Source organism: Procambarus clarkii, chromosome 26 (genome assembly GCF_040958095.1).
Source record: "Procambarus clarkii isolate CNS0578487 chromosome 26, FALCON_Pclarkii_2.0, whole genome shotgun sequence".
Classification (NCBI taxonomy): Eukaryota; Metazoa; Arthropoda; class Malacostraca; order Decapoda; family Cambaridae; genus Procambarus; species Procambarus clarkii.
Genome location: NC_091175.1, coordinates 35,065,433 through 35,076,460, shown reverse-complemented (window position 1 = coordinate 35,076,460; position 11,028 = coordinate 35,065,433). Strand labels below are relative to the sequence as shown.

Below are 11,028 nucleotides of genomic sequence, written 5' to 3'. Positions count from 1 at the left end.
AAACTGGATTAACACTATTGAAACTTAACACTATATCCTGAATTGAAACAGGAATTTCCTCAAGTACTTTCGTATATTAATACATCTTCAGAAGGAAATTATAATGTATGCCTAATGAGACGTGTCATGACTAGAACGAGTTGAATCATTGTATGATGGACGTAAAATGAATAGTACTACATTCGTCGAAGAAAGTTTGTTTGGATGCTCCGAGACAACACTTATTTAAGGGGGGGGGGGGAGGAGTGCAGGCGTTGAGTCACAATAACGTGGCTAAAGTATGTTGACCAAACCATACACTAAACGGTGAAGGGACGACGACGTTTCGGTCTGTCGTCCGAAACGTCGTCGTCCCTTCACCTTACGGGGGTGGGGGGAGGAGTGTTACGTAAAGTTCCGTATTGCGTCGCATCGGAATAGAATTGGTGGTATTAAGAGTAATATTTTTCTTGCTCAATGGTGCAGGAAGAACGACGTTAACAACCATGCAGGGTTGTTAACGACCAGCGATCGTTAACGATCGTCCGGTGGCGGGAATTCTGATGGCCAATCAGAATCACCGGGCGAGGCAATGAGTACCTGCCGGAATGTGGGCAGAAGCCAGTACTCTACTCACACCCACCGTTCGATTCGTCGTAGGTGTGTGTGTGTGGCCAGCCTTCTGTAACAATTACGACGAGGCGATCTTAATCTTACGAAATACCAGTGGAAGATGGTTTGGTTAACGCCGTAGAGAATTTCAGAAATCGGCATCACGATAGTAATGAAATTGAACCACCCAAGAAGGTAGAAAAAGTTCTACAGACGTTTGGAGTTCCAGTATATATAAAGTGTAAATATATATATATATATATATATATATATATATATATATATATATATATATATATATATATATATATATGCGAACAAGCCTGAATGGTCCCCAGGACAATATGCAACTGAAAACTCACACCCCAGAAGTGACTCGAACCCATACTCCCAGGAGCAACGCAACTGGTTTGTACAAGACGCCTTAATCCACTTGACCATCACGACCGGACATAATGAGGTGATAGCCGAGGCTATTTGAACCACCCCACCGCCGACACTCGGATAGTAATCTTGGGCATAGCATTTTACCAAATCACCTCATTCTTTGGGGCACACGTGAGGAACACAAATGCGAACAAGCCTGAATGGTCCCCAGGACAATATGCAACTGAAAACTCACACCCCAGAAGTGACTCGAACCCATACTCCCAGAAGCAACGCAACTGGTATGTACAAGACGCAATATTGTCCTGGGGGACCATTGCATATTGTCCTGGGGACCATTCAGGCTTGTTCGCATTTGTGTTCCTCACGTGTGCCCCAAAGAATGAGGTGATTTGGTAAAATGCTATGCCCAAGATTACTATCCGAGTGCCGGCGGTGGGGTGGTTCAAATAGCCTCGGCTATCACCTCATTTTGTCCGGTTGTGATGGTCAAGTGGATTAAGGCGTCTTGTACATACCAGTTGCGTTGCTTCTGGGAGTATGGGTTCGAGTCACTTCTGGGGTGTGAGTTTTCAGTTATATATATATATATATATATATATATAGCAGGTTGAATATTAAATAACGTTCCTATTTCGTAATTTCACAGATGGAGGGGTAAATGAGCTTGACCAGACGGATGTTGCGGACATAATTCGTCAACTAATTGAGAAGTTCATGGTAAGTACAACAACCTCTTCTTAAATTGCTCGATAAATGCAAAGTAAACTGCCATAACAAAGGAAAGATGTACAGGTTTCGTAAATGTTCGATTAATCCTCTTCCATTTCGTAGCACTTAATGTCTCTGTTAAAAATTTAGCTTCATTGCACGTATTAACCCCATTAAAAAGTTAAGAATATATGAATGAGCAATTGCAGAAAGCCTATTGGCCCATACGAGACGGCTCTTGTTTATATTCACCCAGTCTCAAACATATGTCTAACCTACGCTTGACACAATCGATGTACCCCACTTGTATGTTACGCGGTAATTGGTTCCGCACAACTTCTACCATGTTACCGAACCAGTATCTGATTACACAGAATTCGCAATAGCGTGATGCATCAAATGAACAAATCCATTAGGGCCGTGATGGGGGTTCGAACCTTCTCCCTGTTGAAGCTGTGGGAGCCTTGTGAGGGCAGGTGCACTAAAAATGGCATTTTTTTTACCATGTCGTGGCGCAGTCGAATAAGATGCGTCAGAGATCAACCCAGTCGTAGGTTCGAACCCTACTGAGGGCCTTTTTTCCTTATAGATTTATTCATATATTTATTCATTCTTGACCTTTCTAGAGAATGTAATTTAAGCTTTGTCATTCTTTAAATGATTTATATATTTAATTACTATTTGTGCACTGTATCCATATTAACGTTTTCTTATCCTCAGATAAGTACACCGAAGCTCGACGTCTTAAAAGGCATGGGAAGTTTGGATAACAATGTCGTATGTGAAGGTTCAAAAGTCGCCGGAGCGGTTTGATCGGAGAAAGGAGCTAGTTGCCCTCCTGAACAAGAGGTCTACACTTTAAGAAAGATTTAACCCCCACGTCCTTATTTAAGTGACGCTGGGTAGATAAGGAACTTTGCTATTTCAAGACGCCCAAGGTTCTCAAACAACATAAAGCAATCATAAACGTGAAACTCTGCAGACATACCCCGCCGAACCAATATCGGTGTCCCAAGGGTGAACTTCAAGGAGTATTTCTCTAAGAATGCTGTGGAATCTAATAACATGTCAACAGCCTGAATAATGCCCAGCAACCTTTGGATAAAACTATTACCCTGTATTCCTATATTGAGGCTACAATGAATAAATAAAATCTAGACAACCAAAAGACAAAGCTTCTCATAATAACAAATTATATGTAAATTATAATTTGTTCTTAAATTAACGAGTAATGGGTAGTTCGATGACCATTACTAAAACTGAATTTGTCTCCCTTCAGTATTTTTATAAACATGAATGTTATACACATTGTATCTTATCATTAATAAATTGTATATATACCAGAAATCTTATTTTCCAATTGCGTGCAAAAAATGTTTACACAAAAATCATAAAGATATTAAAAGGGAAGAGTCACTCTTTACTAATACATATTCATTTATAACTGGATCATTTTACACTTAAAATAGGAAATTTCCCAATTATAACTATTAACTATTTAAAACTTCTAATAACATACCACCATGATTTTTTAGCTTTTAAGCCTAACTACAAATTTATACTCAAATATAGGTATTTTTAATATTATTCAGGTTAAAATATGAATAAAGTTTAATATTATTGCAATACCTGTGACGTCACCCCAAGGATATAGTAAACTATTTTCTTAAGCCCTCTTGAGCAAGAATCTTGCACATCTTGTCTTCTCTAAATCTTGTACTAAAATCTTGGTTCTCACATGAATGGCAGCGTGCGTGTGGGGCCATAATGGTTTGGACGGCAAAGAGAACTTATCCCGCGACCCGAGGATTCCTGAATGAGTTGACAATAAACCCAATTGAAATGTTATAAAACACAAGACATGGAAAGATTAATTTTAAAGTTTAAGGATGACGTAAGTACAGTTTCTTTGAGCATGGAAGCCCTTATATGATTACATCTTAAAACTAAAGTATGTATTTCTTAAGCAAAACCTTTCGAAGAGTTACAAGAAAGTAAGTAATTATCAAAAGGCACCAAACCGGGAAGGATATGTAGCACCATCAAATGCGCAAAATAATCAGAGGGCGCTAAATATCACCAAGGATGCCAATACGAGAACAAAAACGCATAAGGCGAACGATATCAAAAGCATGTCGCCAAGAATTCTATTGAGGGACAGGTGACTGCAAGGGGCAGTCGGAAAGCAAGACACACGCTCGTCCTGGAAGTCGGGACATTGAAGAAGGACATGCACGACCGTAAGAAGGACAATGCAACTAGGACAATAAGGAGCAGGGCGGCGCTCCATCAAGTGACCATGGGTTAAGCGAGTATGGCCAATACGCAACCTCGCCAGAGCTGTTTCCCACCGCCGGTTACGGTGGAAGGAGGACGGCCACGAGGAAACACAACATTTAAGAGTACGTAGCTTGTTACCAGTAACAGACAACCAAGAAGCCTGCCAACGGGTAAGGACTGAGGAATGGATAACCGGGTAAAAGTCGGAATACGGAATGCCTTTACGAGAGATGGGACAAGACCGGACAGCTTCCTTGGCGGCAGCATCCGCACGCTCATTTAAAGACACACGAATATGACTGGGAACCCAACAAAACTCAACCGACTTAAATTTACTGTGAACAAGAAACAGCCAATGCTGGATCTCGACAACTACTGGATGGACCAGATTAAAGGACCCGAGAGCCATGAGGGCATTACGAGAGTCAACAACAACTACAAAGGAAGACTGACAGCGAGAAAGCAGGAGACGAAGAGCATAGAGAATAGCATAAAGTTCCGCTGTAAAGATGCTAGTCTCCGGAGGTAAACGACACATATAAGTGCGATCAGGAAAAACAACAGAGTAGCCAACACCGTCCGCCGACTTAGACCCATCGGTGAAGACAGAAACGGAGCGGGAGTGAGAAGAAAAGTGCTCAAGGAAAAGGCATTTTAGAACCGTAGGAGGGGTAAAAGCTTTAGTGATACGGGTCAAGGAAGTACAAAACCGCGGAAGAGGGACTCTCCACGGGGGCAAAGAAGGAACAACACGAGGAGAAACATTAGAAATACGAACGGAAAGAGAATCCTGGAGGCGAGATAACCGGACAGAAAGAGGGAGGTGGTGAAGAGGAACAGAAACCGCAGGAGGGGTAAAAGTTAAAGCACGACAGAGGCGAGAGGAAGGATGTTGTAAGGACCGCGCAAGATAGCGAAGACAGTAGCGTTCACGGCGGTCCTGGAGAGACAGGAAGCCAGTGTCAACATACAAGCAAAGGACGGGAGTCGAACGAAAGGCACCAGAACTGAGGCGCAACCCAGTGTGGAGCAAAGCATCAAGACGGCGAAGAGTAGAAGGAGAAGCAGACGAGTAAGCAGGGCAACCATATTCGAGCTTAGACAGGACAAGAGAGGAATCTAAAGCAAGGAGAGTGCGCCTATCTGCCCCCCAAGAAGTATGGGACAAGACCCGAAGGAGGTTAAGGGCCTTAGAGCACTCAACACGGAGGTAAGAGATATGGGGAGACCAAGACAAACGAGTGTCAAGGAATAACTCCAAAAGCTTCGTGGAATCTTTGTATGAAAGGGGATGACCATAAAGTGACAAATAGGGACGAAGAACAACCCGTTTCCGCGTAAACGTCATGGCACAAGTCTTAGAAGTAGAGAACTTGAAGCCATGATCGGTGGCCCAAGACGACACGGCATCAATTGCAAGTTGAAGCCGGCGCTGAAGGAGAGGCGAATCAGCACCCTGACAGCAAAGGGTAAGATCATCGACATAGAGAGCGGAGAAGACACCAGAAGAAAGAGAGGAAAGAAGACCATTGAGGGCAACCAGAAAAAGAGTAGTGCTCAGAACACTACCCTGGGGCACACCTTCATATTGCTGAAAAGAGGCAGAGAGCGCGGTACCATGGCGCACCCGAAAGGAACGAAGAGAGAGGAAGCTGCGGAGAAAGAGAAGGAGATGACCACGAAGGCCAAAAGAATGAAGTTGAGATAGAATATGATATCGCCAAGTGGTGCCGTAAGCCTTTTCCAGGTCAAAAAGGACGGCAACAACGGAGGTCTTCGCAGCAAAAGCAGTACGAATATAGACCTCCAAGTTCACCAGGACATCTGTCGGGCTGCGGCACTTGAGGAAACCAAATTGAGAATGGGAGAGGAGGTGATGGTGTTCCAGGAACCACATCAGACGAACGTTAACCATACGTTCAAAGAGTTTGCAGACACAACTTGTGAGAGCAATAGGGCGAAAGTCCTTAGGGGAAGTACCCAGAGACCCCGGTTTGCGAACAGGGAGGACAACGGCATCGAGCCAGTCCTCAGGGACTGACGACGACTCCCAAATCCGATTATACAGACTCAGTAAATACTGAGACATGCACGGAGGGAGATGGCGAAGCATCTCATAATGAATACCATCGGAGCCCGCCGCCGTAGAAACGCAGAGGGCCAGGGCAGAACGAAGTTCAGAGAGAGAGAAGGGATCATTATAGGGAAGTTGAAGACGAGTGCAGAAATCTAAAGGACGAGACTCAAGGACAGGTTTACGAAGAAGAAAAGAATGGGGAAGATGAAGACCAGAGCTAACAGAAGAAAAGTGGGAACCCAGTACGGAAGCGACCTACAACGGGTCCGCCACAAGAGTATCATGGAGGTGAAGGACCGGTGAAACATCGGGAACAAATTTACCCGATGTTTACCCAAATTTATATCTTGCGGATACGCTTCCAGATCTGGGCCAGAGGAGTTTCGGACGTAATTGTTGAGACATAAGATTCCCAACATTCACGTTTAGCCGTACGGATGGCCCTACGGGCCACCGCACTCGCTTTCCGAAAGAAAAGAAAAGAATCGGTCGTCTGCCTACGGCGGTGCCTCTTCCAATCTGCACGCTTACAGCGGACAGCCCGAGCACAGACCGCATTCCACCAGGGAACGCACTTCCGTGGACCCTGAGAGGAAGAGCGAGGGATAGAGCGGAGGGCAGCGTTGAAGACAGTGTCATGAAAAAGGAGGAGAGCGCGAGAGAGAGGCAGAAGGGAGAGGTCAGAGAGAGTAGCACTGAGGGTAAATAGGGTCCAGTCCGCCTTAGGAAACTGCCACCTAGGGAAAGAGAGGGAAGGGCGAAAAGAGAAAAAGGAAACAAGGATGGGGAAATGATCACTTCCATGGAGGTCATCAAGAACCTGCCATGTGAAATCTAAGTAAAGAGAAGAAGAACAGAGAGAAAGATCAAGACAAGAAAGGGTGCGAGTCCGAGAGTCCAAATGAGTGGGCTCACCAGAATTCAGAAGAGACAGGAAAGAAGAGAGGAGAAACGGCTCAAGAAGGCGACCCCGGGTATTCGTCAGAACGTCACCCCAAAGAGAATGACGACAATTGAAGTCACCCAGCAGGAGCACAGGATCCGGCAAGGAATCTAGGAGGTGTTTCAAATCAGGAAGAGAAAGCGTGACACTCGGAGGGAGATAAATGAAACAAACTGTGTACCATTTCCCCACAAAGATACGAGCAGCAGAACAATGGAGAGGCAAAGAAAAAAAGTAAAGAAACAAAGGGAACATCAGCACGAATCAAAAGAGCAGAAGAATTAGAAGCCCCAGCAACGGCTGGGGGGGGGGGAGAAAGGAATAGTCACGAAAACGACCAGGACGAGCACCAAGCATTGGCTCCTGGAGACAGACACAAAGGGGCGAAAACCGCGAAATCAGAAGTTGGAGTTTGAGGATATTGGCGTAATAACCTCGAACGTTCCATTGAAGAATGGACAACGACGAGAATAGAAAGGACAAAAACAGAGAATGAAGAGTTACAAGCATGAGATCAGACGAATATATGAATTCCCCCTAACCCCCACACCTTCCTTAAAACTAATCTGATAGTTATGTGATACAATATGTAGATTTATGCGATTACTGAACTTTACAAAATACAATACAAAAAAAAAAATACAGAAATATGAAGTCTTCCCAACACACCTATTCCTTTTTCCTTAACTTTCCGTCGGTATGTGATGGCAGCTGTGATATTTTTCTCGTTGCCTAAGATACCACAAAAGCCTTTGATAAAGTTTGCTATCAGGTTCTTGTTTTCCGTAACTGCAAGTTTCCTATTCCTTTGGGTCGGTCTTTTCCCCTCTAATCACTATCTTATATAGTATTGTTCCTGAGCCGTTATAATTTACAGTACTGTTATTTGTCCGTTAAGGGTTCTGAAGTCACTTTTTTTGAGAGGCCGGGCCGATACCGCAATTAAAATATAAGACTTGGAAAATATATAATTTGTTTAAATTGGTAAGATCATATATGAGAATCAGCTGTTATCAAAGTATATATATTTCTTTTTGAGACGACCTGTATTTAAAAATTTTAAGGTTAATCTTCAGTGTGTATTTCGAACTTCAGCATTAATAGAAGAAACTCAATTCATAATAATATTGAAATACAGAATTTAAAAAATGACACACATTATATATTCTCTTGATAGCGTTTGTCAAATATGCCTTCAATGAACTCAAGTATTTAAAGCAGTGGAAAGTAGATAAATATTATTCAACTTGAATTTAATAAAGAATTTAGAAATGAAGATGTTGAAGGTATCAGCAGACAAACATTAAATATAATTAAGGCAAGGCTATAAGACAGAAATTATTCCTCGAAAAGTTCATAATGCTCAAGATTTTCATCAAAGCATCTAATAAATAGATTTTCTCGCTTTCCAACACTAAGATACATTAAAAAAGTCTAGATCTAAAGACAGATAATGGTCAGAGACAAACACAAAGCTTAACTCTAACTAGTCTTTCAGATTCCCAAACTCTCCAACTTCATCTGTTTCTTACGAGTTTAAAATAGGTACGATTTTAGCAAGGTGTCTCAGCGCCTTCTTTCCCAGGAAACTTCCTGGACTCTATATCTCGAGACTTCGCACTATAGTAGTTTAATATCACATAGCGGAGCGTTCGACATCTCCCAGGAGGCCAATAACGCATCTTTCAGCTCATCGATCATTCTTGGAGGTCGCTTGGGTGGTGTTGTTTTATGCAATGTTTTTGTTTGCCTTTCCCACCACTGCCATCATGCCTGGCTCACCATCAACTTCTTGTCCACCTCTCAACACCATCATTATCTTGGCCACCTCTCACCACCACCAACTTGTACACCTCTCAACACCATCATCTTGTCCTCCTCTCAACACCATCATCTTGTCCTCCTCTCAACACCATCATCTTGTCCACCTCTCAACACCATCATCTTGCCCACCTCTCAACACCACCATCTTGTTATCTTCATGCCTCTCTCTACATTTATGTCTTCCAATTACTCTGCGCTGCTTTGCAATTTCATCTCTGATTACAGTCTACACTGTTTGGGAAAGTAGGTTTATCTTCTTTATTTTCCGGTTAATTAATATTTTCACTGTTCATTCTTTGTATTTATTCATCCACCATTATATATTTCGCCCAATAACTTGCAAGATATTTTTTACTGAAATTTATCCCAATTGCAAAAAATTACATCTACATCTAAGCATGTTTTGCCCGATGTATACTATTAATTTTATTTATATATATGTGGAAGAGTTCTTACTTTATTGTAAAGCCACTAGCACCAATAGCGTTTCGGGCAGGTCCCTAATCTGAATTTTTCCTGGAATACGACCGCTAAATCGTTTAAGAATGATGTACCCATTCACTGCTGGGTGAACAGACTCTACAGTTAAGGATTTGTGTCTAGTCAATCTTCCTTGGCCAGGATACGAACCCAGGTCAAATCGCTCGCGAACTCCAGGTCATTACAAAAGGACTCAAGATCTCAACGATGTTATATCAATAAATTTTGTAAACAAAGGAAGCGGCAAAGAGGTTTTTGTTCGTCAATCTCTCTTTAAGACATCTAATTCCGTCTCGCTGACATGAGAGAACAGGTATAATCATGTCATGCTGGGTTGTCATAAACTACATATAAGAATTAAGAAACTGCAGAAGGCTATTGGCCTTCTGTGGCAGTTCTTATTCGTATTCACCCAAACTCATATATGTCTAGACTACGCTTTAAACTATCAGATAATCCCCGTCTATTAAATAACACTGTAATCAGTTCCACATATTAACAACATTGTTTCTTAACCGGTATTTACCCAAAGATAAAATTTGGGTGTAGAAACAGATTCAATAATGTTCCTATTGAAAATGCTTTTACAGTTCGTTGTTGTAGAAGCCTTCTCCCGATCAACCCCCTCCCCATCCGGCCCGTTGGCGTCATGAGGGGGGGCTTCGTGGTCGGCTGCCGGAGTGTGATGCTCCGTGGGACAGTCCTCTGTCCTTTTATGGCCTTGCACTCCTGCTGCTGTCTTCTCTAATTATGCCGGATCACTTTTCCTTTTCATTATGTTTCGTTTTTCTCCCCCCTCTTCTCCTATCTGCTTGTCGTTTCCTGCCGACCTTTTGCTTGTTTAGGATTATTTCTTTGGACTTCTTCTATTTTGACGCCCAGGTGCTTGGGGAGGCATACTCTTGCACCCGTAGAACTGTTGTACACGACGTCTCGAGCGAGGGGAATCTTTTATTGTCAATCCCCCTTTCGTCGCTGAACCTGATCTCGACGGACTGACGGTTCTTAAGGTGGCGTCTGTGGGGCGTATATTCACAACGCACCCCTAGGGGGCCCCGGCATGATCGGTGATAGCTTCCTGTTGGGTGTCCTGCCTCTAATTGTGGCTCCATGGTAGGTATGGGGACACATTCGTGGATGAATTTCTTTCTCTTTGTCTCTATGTCGATGAATGTTTCCGTTGTACCCTCTCAGGCTCGTGGGGTGGGCGACCAAGCCCCCGAGTCAGCCTGTATTGGAAGACCAGGCTCTGTAGCTCCCGCTGCGTTGGGCCCCGACCTTGCTCCTCCTTTGACCGTCCTGACTTCTTCCCCCAGCTCCCCTCGCTCCTCTGTGGTTGGGTCGAGCCTCCAGCCCCCAGTGGTGACCACTTCGTCCCCTGATGCGGCTAAGTCTCTCGTTGTGACTACTGCGCCTTTTGACCCCTCTCTCTCTGGGGGTTCTCAACGTCGTTCGCGCCCCAGCTGCACTCGCTCGATTCCTTCCCGTGCTGACGCGTATCAGGCCTAGTTTGGTCCTGCTTCATGGGCCAAATACTTTGATCTCCTCCCTCTTGGTTCTGCGCCTCCTGACGATTTCTCCCTCCATCGGCATCTTGTAGATTCCGTGGATGCGTCTGTTACTTTCAACCCCACTCGTCTCGGTACACGTGTCGTTGCTGCTCCTTCTCAGGATGCAGCTTCCCGCTTGGCTGCCTTATCTTGCCTTGGCGAGATCCCTGTTCGGGTCTCCAAGA

At 43.8% G+C, this 11,028-nt stretch overlaps 1 long non-coding RNA gene across 1 annotated transcript; it reads left to right on the top strand.

Moving 5' to 3' along the window:
* Positions 1-613: 613 nt before the first annotated feature.
* LOC138368777 (uncharacterized) lies at positions 614-2,948 on the top strand. Its single transcript, XR_011229681.1, has 3 exons — positions 614-786; positions 1,628-1,698; positions 2,410-2,948. It is a non-coding gene; the product is annotated as an uncharacterized lncRNA (long non-coding RNA).
* Positions 2,949-11,028: the final 8,080 nt, after the last annotated feature.